Raw genomic sequence first — 16,827 nt, forward strand, 5'->3', positions numbered from 1 at the left:
TTGTATAAATGGAGGCACTGAATTATGCACTCTGAAGAAGATTATGGCCAATCCCAGTCGAACTTCTAGTTGATTCTTTGTTCATCTCCACTGACTTCGGTCAATCGCGGAATAGCAATCATTAATATGTGTAGTCAATCTAAGCTAAGCTAATTGTGCTGTGTAAATTTTCCCGATTGACCCAGAAGTTGAAAACAGTTACCGATATCTTGAACATTCATATATTTCAAAAACATCAAAATTTCATTTTCAGTTTGCTGTTGTGTTTGCTAATTGTTCTGTTGATGAAGTGTGCATGAAAATACAAACATTTTATTCCTATGGGTTCTCCCTTTTTGTTTATGCCTGTAGATTGAATGTTTCGTGGACGCAGTGTTTCCTTCTAGATTTGTTTAATTTTCATTTGGTTACATTCCCTCGTCGATATCATACGTACGTTTATAGAATCGATTGATAATTTTTGCTCCGTTTTTTCCCTACAACCCCTTTGCAGCATATCAAGCTGGCTCACCAGTTTTGGTTTTCGTTCCCCCCGCCGGGAGCGTCTGGTGGAAGTTCATCAAGTAAGTTCACTCCAAGCCTACCCTATCACCCTTCGCCACTCATCGATTCCCACTCTACCAACCAACGTCTAATGTAGAAAAGTTTGTTTCGTTTTCTTATACCTCGGATCACAACTCGGACAATTTTCATTCATTCTGTTTTAACCCAAAAGCGGTCGTAACATATGTTGAGTTTGCAGTCAATTGGTGAACCACATTATCTGATGTACCGTTGTACGAGGTGACATTGATCCATATGGGTGACTTTGAGCCCAATATTTTTACAGTAAACCAATACCCTAATAATAAAAAAAAAACACTGTGACAAGATTCTAGAACACGTTATAATTAGCAACTATATGATTATGTATGAGGTTGGTGACGTTCATACTAGTTTTGAGATGTATCAAAAAGAGCGGTCAAACTCGCCCCCTAGGCCCAATATCACCCGCACTACTGGTGCGACTGCTATCAAATATATACTCAGAAACACGGATAGTTACTAAATTATAGTAATGTCCATCTGAATTTCTTTCAACCTGCGGGGAATTTTCATGTTATGTGTCAATTCACCTGGATTAAAGCATCGCTAGGCTTGAGTCCAGTTGAAATGACAGTTAGTGTAAAAATCCACAGCAGAATGCAAGACAGACAGGTAGGAAATAGTCATAATTGAATGACCTTTAGTAGTGTCTATTTTAAAATTCTGAGTGTAGCCCATTCTTACTTAGTTTCTTTACCAAGGCGACAAACCTTACTGAAGCCAGTATTCAAATTCAATTCAGAAGAAACTGATTAAAACATTGCCATTCCTTACATGTTTTGTCTTAAGCAGTTCCATTGAGTTTGAGTATATAACAAAAAAACCACTTACAAATTTTAAATAAAAACGTATCGTTTTAACTCATATTCTGAACACAAAACTCAACCCAAATACTGTCAGCATATTTTTTTGAAACAATAGAACATTCAATATAGAATTAAACAAATCCCCGGGGCGCTATCGTGACCCTCCCATGTAAGTTTGAACTGTTTTATCATGACAGGGTCACTGATTTTGTGTTCTTTAATTGAACGTTAACATTATTAGCTGATTTATGATTATCCGATATTTTTAATTAGTGAATAATTAATTATATTAAAAATGTATATTTATTACACCAGAGGCGTAATCAGGGAAAAAACTCGTGGGTACAATTTTATAATAACCTACATTTTTGGGGTCAATTTTCGACCACTTAACGCTCTTCCCACCTTTACCATGCAAATAGAGAAAGGCCACATATTTTCACAACCACACAACTGGAGTGTAGATAGGAGGGGCAAATATAAGGGTAATGTTAACAATGTAGAAGATGAGGACAAACGGTTTCTACTGATAAGGAAAGGAAACGATATGGCTTACAAGTGATTTAACAGAATGTATATCTTACATTTCGCTGTTGAAAATATTGAACTCAAAGAACATAGTCCCTGTGCCAAATATTGACGTTGTTTTTAGCTATCAGTAGGATATCTGTCAGAAACCGGACAAAGTATTTATATTACCGGAAGAAGTACGCACCTGACAGTTGCACGATACCAGTACATTTAGCCAGAATCTATCACTTGATAAATTTAACGTTTTTAAGAACTGTCGACTGTTTATCTAATGTGAGGAAACGTAAGTTGAACAACTGCTGCCCTTATTCTGGCAACGGTGATTATTTGCAGCCACTGAAGTATAGTTATAAAAATCACCTCCATTGATGTGTAGTCGGCCACTCTACTGTAATATATTATTCCAGCAAATGTCTTGATTTGATGACAAACGATTAATTCATGTTCTTTATAATATTTTTATATAAAAAAATCCATATCAGTTTAAATACATACATACTTCGGGGCTGTCCATAAGCCACGTTGTCATTTTTTTTCGATTTTTAAACCCATTTACCCTCTTGTAGCCTATTGTCCTTACAAATATTTTAATACTTATGGACTATGGTCTTTTATTTATTCCCCCCCTTCCCCCTTTGTCCAATATTTTATCACGATCTCTTAGGCATTTTCCATATTTTGAGAAAAATAATTGAAAAACACTCGTAGTTCATCATTGTTTCCTCTTCTTTTGCTAGAACAAACCGTATTTCAACATCTCCTACATTGTTAACATTGCCTCTATGTCTTCCCTTCCTGTCTATACGACTCTCCAGTCATATTACGTTTCTCCATTTTCGTGGTAATTGTGAGAATAGCGTTATAAAATTGTACCCACGAGTTTTTACCCTGAATACGCCTCTGGTATAACAAATAGAAATTTTTAATATGGTTAACAGTGAATCAAATTGTCATAAAAACAAACAACAAACCAAGCTCGCTCACAACCGTTTGTCCCAACTTTTGCGGATTGGGATATAATAAAAAGCAAAATTGTCATTACAAAAACAGGAAACAACATTTTTGCAACCTTTTTATCTCGCGATTTATCAGTTACTTCAAACATAAAACTAAATTTGTTTTATGGATGCTGTTCAATAATGTGGCAATGCTTACCAATACGGATAAAGTTCTCGAAAATAGTAATGTGAAGCCTAGGAAATCGCTGCACACGTGGTGAACGATCATTTTCATATTCTGTTCAAGTGGTGATAAACTGTTGTTGCAGAATAAAATTGTTGCAACAAGAATAGGAGATGACAATGTCTTTGTTGCTGCGTGTTGGGTGTCGATTGATTCACTGATAGTTAATTATTCATTGTGTCTGTAACTACTGCAGTCAGAATTAAAATTATAGTTTTAGTTGAATAAGAAAATTTCAGAATTATATTCGATATGTAAAGATTTGTACCTTTAAAAGCCCCTCCTAGCTATACCACTGGTCCATCACCCGAAAGGCTTTGGATTTTTCCATATTTTGACATATAGAATACAACAAATACAGTTCGGTTGAAATGAAAAAATGAAAAAGGTATAGTGTTCAATATCTTTAGAAAAAGTTTTATTTTGGTAAACTAAATCATACGCCGATTATGCGGTCATCACCAATCTGGTCTCAAACGGTCGTAGCTGCATTTATGCGCAAAACAAAATGAAAGGGCAACCTTCATGGAAGAACGCAAGAAGGGATTCAAAGGGGAAAACTGTCTTGTTGAATATTTCTGGAATTTCGAGTTTATTGAAGAAAAAAACTGTATATTAGAAATGCAGTTTCCAGGTAAATTCTAATAATTTTCAATCTTATTGTTGAAAAAGATCGATTGACATTTTATTCAAACGAGTGAAATTGATTACGTACTTGGAAGGTATCGAACACATCTCAGATATTGTAATGAAAAAGCATAAAAACTTTTCGAAATGTATAGCTCATTTTGCCGCCAAACTTTTCACCTACTTATATGGAAAAAACAGCTAAAATAGTGATGGAAACTTGTTTCACAAGTATTTAACAAGATATCATTTAACCCATATTATAATTTTGTTTTCGCATTTTAATAACCTAACATCAAATGTTGCCATCATAGCTAATTTTATTGAAGTAGTTAATATAAAATAGCAGCATTGAGAAAAAATGCAAATGAAAAGCGAATTCTAAGTTTGTTATTTGTTTGCTTGAAATCAAACAATTACAATACTACAAAAATAAAAACATAGTTTGTATGGCATTAAACTAAAAAATATCTTATATTGCTATTGTAATAACATCACAGAAAAAATATTGTACAAAGTACAATGTAGTGTAAATTGAAGACTACTGTCATGATAAACAATATTTATGTATTTTTTACAGCATCATGTCAATTTTTAACTAATAAGGCTTGAATTTTACATTATCGTGTAAAACTAAAGTCTCATTTTTCAAAAGTATGAAATCGAAATTTTTAGTCTAAGCTCTAAAAGTAGGATAAAAAGCAGGGCTTGTGTGAGTTAAACGCTAGATAAAAAGACATGAAGGCAAATATCCAATCACGAATTTTTATTCCACTTGCAAAAATACTCTTGATAATGTAAGCACCTTTCTGGGTTCTCCAAATTATTGAATCATTTTTTACCCAAGAATCACACAAATATTGAGCATTTAATACTTTTTCCAGGCTAACAGCATTCATTGCCTAAATCATTTTTGAGAAAAACGATTCTTTGTCCAGTTATATAAAACAATCAATTTTAAGTTACGTTAAAGAATGTATGAGAAAAATGTATAGGGTGAATAAAGTTCTAGGATCTTAGGTACTGAGCAGTCCACGAAACTAATACTTTAAAAACAAATTTGAAAAATTTCAAAAGCTAGGGAACATAGAAAAATAACGTCATTGAATTGGGAAACGGGAGAGGGGTCCTCCAAACCATAGTATGGATAGCGCCACGCTTGCCAGCAGCTTACGTTTGCTGACAATTACAGCAGAGCTGTTAGACATCATCTTCGATAGCGCCGCTATAGCCGTAGATGCCCTTTTATAGGCATATTCAACGTGGCTAGCGAAGTTGATCTTTTCATCGATCATTACCCCAAGATGCCTAAGGGATCGCTTGGACTCTATGATGCAGTCACCTAACAAGAAAAGCGCCCGTTGCTCGGACTTGCGGTTGTTGACCACCAGTCTTGTGACGGGCCAGTCCTAGTTTCCTAGACTTCATCTATTCTTCAACTATGGAATTAAACCTTGAGGTACCACGGTAATTCGAACGCTTTTCTGCCCCTCCTCTGTGTCATACATCAGAATCCTACCATCAAAATAGTTTTCTAGAAGCTTAAACAACTGCACCGATACCTTGAGGTGGTGAAGTGCGTGGGCTATCGCTTCCCATTTTGCGCTGTTGAACGCATTCTTCACATCCATTCAAACCTAGTTTTCAGAAAATCAATTTTAAAGTTTTTCAGTTTTTCATTTTATACAAAATTTATGGGAGCCAGAAAAACAAGCTAATTTTCCAAGAATTATGTTATTTTACCTTTTGGACAGAGCAGTCACTCAAAATGCCATTGGAAAGCTTAGAAACTGTAGAATTTTTGGTATATTTATCCAAAACCGACCAAAATGCCACTTATACTCCATTGCGTTTGGACCGCTCAATCGGTCGAAATCTTAGGACAAATCAACGACCTAGCTAAAACCCGTAACATTATAATAAAATTTTCGCTGTTTTATTCTATTTTTTCAAGGCCATTTATGATAATTTCTGCGAAAATATTCTTCTGTCAATATGCTACACTAATGTGGATTTTTTCATGATCAACGTAATTTTATATGTTTGATAATATTTATTACTATTGAGATTATTTTATGTACGAAATTTTATAGAACTAGTATTAAAGTTAAACATTTTCTCATACATTTTTTTCAACACTGAAATATGTTGTCGTGAATTGCGAGAAAATCCTATATGTTAGAGACGGGATAGAATGTGTACCCTAGAAAAAGTTATGATCACGGCGACATTTGGGCTTTCGAAAGAATCAATTTCTCAAATATGATCGTTTTGGCTTACTGATACAATTGGATGTATTTAAATTGAACCTTGATTGTTCTAATGCCTATTATTGTTGTATTTTTTGTGAAGGTACCCTCAACAGAAACGGTATGAAAAATGAAACAGTGTGTGAAACCGAGAGCAAATCTTTGACTATCTCTCCCCTAATCCACCCATTCCGCTTTCCCCATCCAAATGCCTCTATTTGCAAAATTCTAATCAGATACCAAAGCAGGACCGACCGAGGAGGAAAAACAAAAGGAACGACAGAAAAATGAAACAGCTGAGCGTGAACAACAAAAGCATCAGAAAATTGAAGCAGCTATCTTTAAGGTTTGTACAATTGTTTAAGTAGTTCAAAAATGTATATTAAAAAAAGAAAAATAACGGTATTATGGCATGTTGGGTCACTTTCATTATACTAAGAGCAATATGAGAGCTATATGAGCCTTTGCATGCTATAAAACGTTTGACTTTCACTGTGCGCCCTGTTTTCAAGTTGCCCGTAAGAGAGAGCGAGACAGCACCAACACACGGCGCACAGTAAAAGTCAAAAGAACAAAGGAATGTATGGCACGTACAGAGGCTCATTAAAGACTTCGGCCAATGCTATAAAACAAAGTTATGCTGAACTTTTTGCTGAGTTCACCCCAAAGTGAACTATCACAATAGTGAGTACGATCCTCCAAAGTATAGTATGCGTCATCGCGATACTGATTTCAATTGCGTACCACGTTGTCCCACAATTTCACTTTGTCAGAAAACTTGGGGGCTCAACCAAGGCGGAGCTAGTGATCATGAAACTTTTGTTTTGCGAATCTCTCAGGATCCTGACCACTCCGCAAAACTTCATGCTCACTAGCACCGCCTGATGGCAAAATCTCGAATCCCTTGGCTAGAATAATGATACCCTTGAGCTACTGATTTTTTTGGCGAAGACGTCGAAATGGTCAAGATACTGAGATATATGCAAAACATTTTCGAAGGCTCCAACCTTGCAAATCGTCAGGATCTAGAAATATCATATGTTAAAAAGGTTACCCAGGATCTAGAAATATCATATGTTAAAAAGGTTACATTCTTACCCCTCAAGGTCAATCTAGTGCAAGTTAGAAAAAAGCACGATTAACAGCCAAGTTATCAACTAAAACGATGATTCTAAAAGTAGATCGTACTGAACGCTGAAACTTCGACGAAGACAGTACTGTGCTATTTCTTCAGGCATATGTGATGTTCAACAACACCTCCAAATTGATGAAATCCCTGGGTCTCCTATAACGCAGATTCCTATAATGTCCCCAACCATGGGTCTTATAGGATACCTGACTGTTTATTTATTTATTTATTTATTTATACACCAACAGACAGTAAGCCCCAATGATGTTTTAAACTAGAAAATACAGTAAAATACTAAGTTGAAACTTAACAAAACAAGGCAACAAAATGTCAAAAAATAAAACAAATGAAAGTCACAAATATTCACACAGAGAGTCGGGATAAAATTTCTACATAGTTACGACGTATTACTTGACGGGACAGGTGAAAATCAAACCCTTCAGCAACCCTATTGAACACGCGTTGAAGACCGACCATAGCACTGTTTTGGCCATAGTTAGTTCGTCGCAATGGTAACCTCAACATAGCATTGTTACGCAACGTCCTGGAGTGAGCACTCGCATTGATAGATTCCAGGAGCGCAGGACAGTCTATTCTTCCTGAAAGCAAGTCAGCCACTACCATCGCTCTATTGACGTCTCTACGGGTCTGCAGTGATTCCAGTTGAATGAGTTGACACCTACTTTGGTAGCTAGGCAACCGGAACGGGTCTCGCCATGGAAGTCGACGGAGAGCATAACGGATGAAGCGACGTTGCACTGACTCTATCCTCTCCACGCCGTTACGGTAATACGGATGCCAAACTGCTGTTCATACATATTGTGGTGATTTATCATTTATACTTTTCAAGATGATTATCGTCCAAGTTGTCAAGTAAGATAAACAAGAAAACTCCACATTGGCAACGGTGGCCAACAAATTCACTTTTTTTCCTAGAATATTTAACCTTCCAGTCGTCGCGCAGTTCGCCACCGTCAGAACCACACCGCTGCTATTGTGAGCGAAAAGCGAGCTTTTTTCACCAGTGTTGTACAAAATACAACAGCGCGACGACTGAAGTGTTAATAGGATAGAATAGGAATATAGGATATTTGATTTTTTAACAGCTGTCTTGATTTTCCCCGGAGAATTGTAGCCCAAGAAGAAGCCGTAACCGAAATTCTATCCTATTTTTGCGATAATAGTAAAATAACAATCAATAAGTACGTAAGGTGAAGACCTTAGAAGAGAAGTTGCATTAGCAGCGGATTCGATCCGTAGGGTCAGGCTGTTCGAATAAAAAAGTTCGCCTATGAAGGTAACGAGAGGGAAAACAAATGCTCGCCTTAGAGGAGAGCTACTGCAGCGACAGTTTCGAAGTGTTGGATCCAGTGCAAATATAAATGCTCACCTTAGAGCTGCCGTATCAACGGATACGATCCGTTGGGTCCGGTGGAAGCGCAAAATCCGCAAAAACGAGTGCCGAAGCGACCGATTCAATTTGTCGGGTCCGGTGGAAGCTTAGAAATGCCCACCTTAGAAAAGAGCAGCCACGGATTCGATCCGTTGGGTTTAGCGGAAGTACAAAAATGTTCCCCTCAAAGAGTGTTTGATCTGTTGCATGCTCCTTTGTGGGCGAGCGATCGAATCTGGATCAATTGTGATTCGTGTTTTGAATCATCAGACCGATTTTTATTGCATGAAAAGCAAAAGTGTTAGTTTTCTCGCGTCTCCAGTGTGATTTCTTTCTCATTTATACGGTATGCGTTAAGTGAAGCTGAAAGTGGATTGGGGCTGCTCAGTCAATGAGGAAGGATCAATTCTCGAAAACTTATTCATACAGACTCAAGTCAAAAAAGTATACAAACTTACTTTATCGATCCTACGTGTTAAGCAGGCGGAATTCTACACGTACCGCTCTGTACCAACTCAACTTTTCACTTTTAGAACGTTTAATTTCCGGATTTACAAAACGACGAAAGTAACATTTTGAACTTTCGCAACCTAATCACTACTTTCGCCGCCCCGCTGTATGGAGTGACAAAGTGACTTAACCACGAATCAAAACAAAACACTACTTGAGCCGATTTTACACTGGTAGAAAAACGTCGAAAGTAACTGAATGAAACGGCTTATCATATTCTTATAATTATTTTTGTGGGAAATAATAGAAACTACCTAGTTTTTGAACGTGAGCTGAGTGTATGCAAAATTTGAGCGAAGTACACGGCAAAAAAATGTTAAAAAGGTGATTCATTTTAAAACAGTTTTAGAAGATAGATTGTGATTTTTCCCAATTAATTTTCTCAAAACCGTATAAAAGTTACTTACGTCGATTTGAAAAAGTAATCGTGAATTGGTGAGCTCGTTTCATGCTTTTATTTCAAATCTGTTAAACATGCAGGACTGCACATTTAATTGTTGCAACGATGGGACGTACATATGATTTTCCAACAAACTATGAATGATTCGTCACTGTGAGTGTCGGTATAGTTTTACTTGAGTCGAGTTTTTTTCTTTTCATATGAGTACAATAACACATGCTTCCGTCCTGACAATTGTAGGAATGTTGCGTTTAGCTATTTGTTCAACAAACTTTAAATGGTTCATCACTTCAAGTGTTGAAATCATTTTCATCTACTTGAAGATTTTTCATATCAATTGAAAATATCATATTTATAAGCATGTTTATATCCAACAAATAATTGTTTATCATGGTCTTTCGCTTCTCAAAGTGAATCTTGTGAGCCAACGATCCTCCCCATTAACAAACATCCTTCCCAGTAACCTTTGTGGAGATGCAAAGGTAAACGCGGTATTCAAATAGCAAAGGTTACACACTAACATTCCTTCCCTCAATCCCACTCGACTACAAGGACGTGGCCGGCGCCGTTATTGACCTTGTAAAAATAGATGCACTGAATTGTAACCAGTGTCAGTGTGATGTCTAGTGTTGATGAGATTTGTCGCGTTTAGTTTCGTAAATATATTGTAAAGGAAAAAGAAAACGTTTGTAGATAGGTTTAAGTAAGATGTCCCGAAAGCTCCCACGAACGCAGCCAACACAGCTCCACCCTATAGAAGGACGAGAGTGGTACCGCTAGTCACCACCAGGGCTGCGCTAAACCACACGAATGGGCGGCCATGGGGGTGGCGAAATGGGTGGCCATGATTAGGCGGATCATCGATGACGTAGATGGACATGGGTCAACGGCCAGATGTTCGGGGTCAACGATCACCAAAACGAAACATCATAAGCCTGGTGATCGTTGAAGATAGCAGTAGTGCTTTCCAAAAAGGTCAAGTTAAAAAGTTATAAGAGAAAGTTTGGAGAAGTTTCAGAAACTAGATAGTTTGAAGAGGAAAAAGGAAGTGAAGTGATACTGGACATCCAGGTAAATGTCCAGCCTCAAATAATCCCGAACCATCCCGAAGCCTGACCGTAATGCGTCTAACTCCCACCATTTTGAATCCGTCGTGCCCACAGGACCTCGCGGTTTTTGTTTAAGAAACGCCATTGCGGTTTGGGCCATTACCATCGTAATCTACCTGCGTTGACCCTACGTTAGTCCGTGAAGACCTGTACCCCAGAACGACAACCGAGTGCGCTTGGAAACCCAGGCTTTCCAGTGAATCCACGGATCACTGAAGCCTCGAGTCCATCACCATACTCGAGGGGCGCACGGGACAGGCAGGAGGTCCACGAGAGGCTGCAGCCGAAGAAGAATAGAGAGGGAAGCATCGTCACCCCTGGCCAGAAGAGAAGGAGACGTCTGAGCGGTCGGTGAAGGAGCAACGGTGAAGGAGGAGAGGAGAAGGTGCTGCAGTGAACAGGGCCCCGAAGAAGAGAAGAAGACGTAAGGTAGGAGTAGTCATAAGAAAGTGGGAGGCGTAGTCCAACGTTGTGGACGGACGCAAGGAAAGTTAGAGAGGAAGTTTAGAAGTCAGGAACAGGAAGTAGGACGTCAAGGAAGTGGGAATATACGTGTGCACAGAGACCGAAAATAGAGGGAGTTTTATTTGAGCTATCTATAAGTGTTTTCTTTCGCGGAGTGTCACGAGCGTAGCGCCGACCCTGAGGCTTGGAGACGGGGGTCTCATCTAGGCTGGGAGTAACACGGCCTGCAAGTTACAGAATTTAAAAGACACCGACAGTGGCACGTTTCTGACGAATTTTGAAAGTTAAATTCTTATCTAGCATGAGCCCTAGATACCTAACTTCATCTGACTAATTTATTGGAACCCCTCTCATCGTGACAACATGTCTACTTGAAGGTTTCAAATAAAGAGCATTTGGTTTATGTGGGAATATTATTAGTTGAGTTTTGGAAGCATTATTAGAAATCTTCCATTTTTGCAAGTATGAAGAAAAAATATCCAAACTTTTTTTTCAATCTACTACAGATGACACGCAGGCTTCGTCCTTTTGCGGAGAGGCCTGTGTCATCCGCAAACAAAGATTTTTGACATCCCTGAGGTAACTCAGGTAAGTCAGATGTGAAAATATTGTATAATATTGGTCCCAAAATGCTGCCTTGAGGAACCAGCTCTTACAGGAAGACTTTCAGATTTCGAGTTCTGAGAATTAACCTGAAGTGTACGATTTGACAGATAACTTTGAATTATTCTAACAATGTATGTTGGAAAACTTAAGTTTTTTTTTAAATTTTACGATCAAACCTTCATGCCAAACACTGTCGAATGCTTTTTCTATGTCTAGAAGAGCAAGACCAGTAGTATAGCCTTCAGATTTGTTGCAACGGATCAAATTTGTTACACGTAAAAGTTGATGAGTGGTCGAATGTCCATGGCGGAATCCGAACTGTTCATTGGCAAAAATTGAATTTTCGTTGATGTGGACCATCATTCTGTTCAAAATGACCTTTCAAAAAGTTTACTGATGGAGAAAAGCAAACGGATTGGGCGATAGCTAGAAGCTTCTGCAGGATTTTTGTCTGGTTTTAAAATTGGAACAACCTTAGCATTTTTCCATTTGTCAGGAAAATATGCTAATTGAAAACATTTGTTAAATATATAAACTAAAAATGATAAGCTACTTTCTGGAAGTTTCTTGATGAGGATGTAGAAAATTCCATCATTGCCAGGAGCTTTCATATTTTTGATTTTTTTAATAATAGTTCTCACTTCTTCCAAAGCAGTCTTCCAGGCATTTTCGAAAACGTTCTCTTGATTTAGAATATTTTCGAAGTCCTGAGTAACTTGATTTTCAATTGGACTAGTAAGTCCTAAATTAAAATTGTGCGCGCTTTCAAACTGCATAGCAAGTTGTTGAGCTTTTTCGCAATTAGTTAGTAATAATTTGTTTTCCTCTTTCAATGCCGGTATTGGCTTCTGAGGATTTTCAAAATTTTAGATGATTTCCAAAAGGGCTTAGAGCCACAGTCCAATTGAGAAATCTTATTTTCAAAATTTTTGTTTCTTAATAGTGCAAAACGTTTCTTGATTTTTTTCTGCAAATCCTGCCATATGATTTTCATAGCAGGATCGCGAGTGTTGAACAGAATCCATGGAGAACTTTATATGCCTACTTAATTTATAAAATAGATTCCTCGAAAGGTTTGAATTACATATAATATTTCTTGGAAAACATATCTTCGAAAAGATATTCATATTATTGATAACTATTTGATTATGAAAAACAACAAATAAACATTGAAATACAATTAGTGATCTAATGATGACATTGGATAGTACAACACGAAAAGTGAATTGTACGATAGACCTATTCACAAGACGTCCCAAATCAGCTGATCGGGAAGCTCGTTGACAATTTTTCTATGGAAATTGCAATATCTTGGTTGCACCGGTTCTCCACCGATGTAAACAAATTCATAGACAGAGCACTTACATGAAAAGACCTATAGATTTTGTTTAAATAGAGATGGCCAATTCTTTAGTTAAGCTAAGTATGCTGTTTCACTCAAGAAAAGTAAAGAAATTCCCTGAGTCCCATTTGAAATGACGTTTCTTCTCTTCGGCTCTCTGTAGGAAATTTGTCGACCCATTTTAGACCTTTCTTGAGCGAAACAACATACTTATTTGAGCATGAGCATAGATGACCGTACAATTCGTAGTTGCTACTCCGTGATTGACCAGAACAATCGAAGTTGCACAGAGATTTAATGAAAGGGGCTTGGGATTAGCTTACCATTCTGCAATGTGCACAAATCGAGAGCTCCAATTTAAAAAGTCAATAACGACACCGGCCACGCCTTACGGTCATCGGGGAAGGGAAGGAATTTTAGTTAGACAACCGTAGTTACTAGAGACCGAGATCACCTCTGCATCTCCACAGTTGTTATGGAAAGGATATTGGGTTAGTGGGATAAGGTAAACATCTGGGACGATCCATGATATAAACACGCCTATTCACGATATAATTCAATAATCGCATTGTACGCCGAACAAGTGTTCATCACCCACGCAAGAGCAAGTGACGCGATTAATAGATCAAACACTACTAACGATCCGCGGCGCATTTTCATTTCACTTTTCATGAACGACGCGCGACATATTTGATCCTTCCTTCGGCGCTCACCCCCGCAAGAGCAAGCGTCAAGATCGGAGGATCAAACAGAACTAACCGATCACGGCACTTTTTCACTTTACTCGACCGACCGTATCGCTCTCTGTAACTATCATCATATGCAGCACATTTTGAGAGACTGTTTATCGTATACTGCTACACCTTTGATCATGTCGGGGGGATAGCAGTACATGATAAAACCCCTCCAAACAAGCTCCAAACCTGGGGGACACTATTGCTATAGGAAGTTCGGGGATTGTTTATCGTGCCAGTAAAGTAGAACACTTACCCCCAACGGTAATTCAGCGAGAAAAATGAATTTTATCATCGTTCTCTCTTTGGGGCTCTTGTTCGCTGCTCCTATTTATCAGACTTGTTACAACTTGCGATACATTGACGATCATGGACCGCAACAGATGGGATGTTTTTCTTCATTTGTTTTGATCGTGTTTCAAAATCAAATGAGCGGGAATTCTGCTATGCCTGGTAAAGTAGATACCATGATAACTCGATTGTTACACCGGATAGTACATTTTTTTAGGAGAGCAGAAACGCTATTACTTATACTTCCGAGGCTGACGAGAGCAAACGGAAGCAAAATTATTTGGCTCAGAACATCTTGGTCGGTCACCTACTCTAAAATAATACATACGAATCAAGCTCTACCGAACCAACACACTTGTGTGTAATTTAAACACATTCTGAAAATCTCTTTCGAACTGATTTATGCTTTACTTTTTCAAATTCCTATATTTTTCGGAAAAGCAAACAAGCAGTTTTTCTTTATTTCGTACCACTTTTAATCGACATAGGTCATCCTAATGCAAAATAAAAATATGTATATATAATTCACAGTTTGTATGGGACATTGGTTTCAAATATATTGAGAATTGAATCTATGTTATTGTTTCGTTCTGCATACTAGTTGATCGTGTTTAATTGAGCCCAGATTGACAAATACACTAGTAGATACCCTAATGAACATAATTGCAGTAGATTGCATCTGGTTTTATTACTACATTTTCATTACTCTTTTAGTTGATGAAAGTAGATTAGCATTCCCGTGCATAAGTTTGGGTTCACCCCCTAAAAAACATGCAAAAGTGTTCAATCCATTTCTCTGTAATTACACGTCCAATTGAAACTCTCTAAGCCGCATTCGAAAGGCAAAGAGTTATTCTTACTTCGTATGTATTTTTCCAAAAACATTCTTAGAACTTTGTATTTTTTTCCTTGTTCGGATGCGCCACTGCGACCAGTATTTAGATCTATTGTGGCATTACCCGTATCCTTAGTGTATAGTGCATGTCGCATTACTCCATTTCCATTGATAGGTAATGAAGCATCGATTTCTGTACAGTTCTTGTTTTAATTCCTCAGATATTGATACAAATCGACTATGATGAAAAGGTCCCGCTATTTACACCCTTCATAGAAATTTACATCTCAGCGAAGGCGCGCCCCTTAGCAAACATAATCCATCAAATTTCTGAGGAACCAAATCGGTACTACTGATATTTGACCATGCAACGGAACTCTAGTCACTTCCTTGTTTCGCTTTTAGTTTAGTCCCAGAAAAATACTAGAAAAAAAGGGGCTTTATGCTAGCAGCAAAACCGAATCAAGCTAGAAAATTTGTTTAGTAATCAGAATTCACGTGAGTCCTTGAATTACCAGTACTTACAGTCCTTGTTGAGTTAATACTCATGATTGTTAACCTGGCTTCAAGTGTAGTCTCGGCACTGACCAACTCCGAGTCTTTAACCATCTGCTAGGTAAAAAAGATCAATTTTCAGAAACTGTTGCCAGTAACAAGGACTTTGTACCGTGAATCCTTGAATTACCAGAACATATTACCCTAGCCCGACAAACAAGATGAGACTAGGGTTCAAATTGGTAGATCTTACCCCGTAACGCACCACGAAAAGGTGATCTACCCGCGTTACGGATATGAACTTTGTATACTAAATTTGTACTTAAAGTTGTGACATTTTTCAAAAAACATACTGAAAAAACATTGCTAATTTCCTCAGCATTGGATCTACCAAAATTTTAAAACAGGGTGTCATTCGGATCATAATCTTATATTCTTTGAAGAGCACTCATGAAATTTTGGCGGAAAAACCTAAAAAGTATTCAAAATCAATGAAACAGTCAGTCAAGTCATCGTGCAAAAGTTTGGGTTCACCCCTCAGTATGGTGTATCGTGCAAAAGTTTGGGTTCACCTGAACTTACTAAAATCTGTGAAAACTCAAACCAATCATGTACGCGCCATTATTTGCGCTCAAAAAAGCTTTAAACTATTAAAATCGATTGAAAAATGGCTGTGATATTGACAAAAATGATGTGCATGCGGCTCAGGTGAACCCAAACTTTTGCACGATTTGCATCATACTGAGGGGTGAACCCAAACTTTTGCACGATGACTTGACTGACTGTTTCATTGATTTTAAATACTTTCCAGATTTTTTCGCCAAAATTTCGTGGGGTCTCTTCAAAGAATATAAGATTACGATTCTAATGACAATTTGATTTAAAATTTTGGTCGACCCAATGCTGAGGAAATTAGATATGATTTTTCAGGGTGTTTTTTGAAAAATGTAACAACTTTAATTAAAAATTTAGTATACAAAATTTGTTGTCACCGATTCCAATAGCAATCCAAACGCTATGTGTTTGTTAGGATAGGCTTTAGCTGTAATTATTTATTGTTTAGTTTATGTTCTTACATTACTACATTACTTATTTTCTCTACTTACAATTTTTCAGTAACCTTTGCACCTCGAAATTCTTCCCTTTAGTCTTAGGCAACGTTTAGGTTAAGTAGGCTACAAATTTCAAACTTCCGTTTTTATGTTTCTATTCGCTAATAAATTCATTGTTACTTACTTTCAATTGTAAATAGTAATATTAAGTTATGTTTATAAAGATTTTTAGGATGGAAATAAACGTTTTGACTTGGAAACTTCGCTTAATCCGCTCGATGAAAGCTATGCACACTATGCTACCACTACGCTGTTTTTGTTTATCCTCGTTTTCGTTTCCATTCATCATCGGATCGCAACCGCTGACAGATTTCGACCACTTGAAACGAACGGAGCTGTCGGCCGTTAGACCATCTCCATCGCGGGGAGGATTTCGTCGTCACATCCCCCCTCCCGTGAACCGCTACCATCGTCTTGTTCACCGTT

The 16,827-nt window shown here is 37.6% G+C and overlaps 1 protein-coding gene across 17 annotated transcripts in view; it reads left to right on the top strand.

Annotated features, from left to right (window-relative positions):
* LOC5568207 (voltage-gated potassium channel subunit beta-1) overlaps positions 1 to 16,827 on the top strand; it is a 115,888-nt gene that overhangs the window by 12,949 nt on the left and 86,112 nt on the right. For 3 of the 17 annotated variants that reach the window (XM_021854190.1, XM_021854204.1, XM_021854191.1), the window contains exons 2-4: positions 494 to 563; positions 6,084 to 6,101; positions 6,217 to 6,326. The gene's annotated coding sequence lies outside the window, so the exon portion shown is untranslated. Of the gene's footprint in view, positions 1 to 143; positions 198 to 224; positions 253 to 493; positions 564 to 6,083; positions 6,102 to 6,216; positions 6,327 to 16,827 lie in introns of those variants that run through there. The other 14 variants (XM_021854196.1, XM_021854201.1, XM_021854193.1 and 11 more) reach the window with 11 other exon arrangements.

The sequence above is a fragment of the Aedes aegypti genome, chromosome 3 (assembly GCF_002204515.2).
Source record: "Aedes aegypti strain LVP_AGWG chromosome 3, AaegL5.0 Primary Assembly, whole genome shotgun sequence".
Taxonomy (NCBI): domain Eukaryota; kingdom Metazoa; phylum Arthropoda; class Insecta; order Diptera; family Culicidae; genus Aedes; species Aedes aegypti.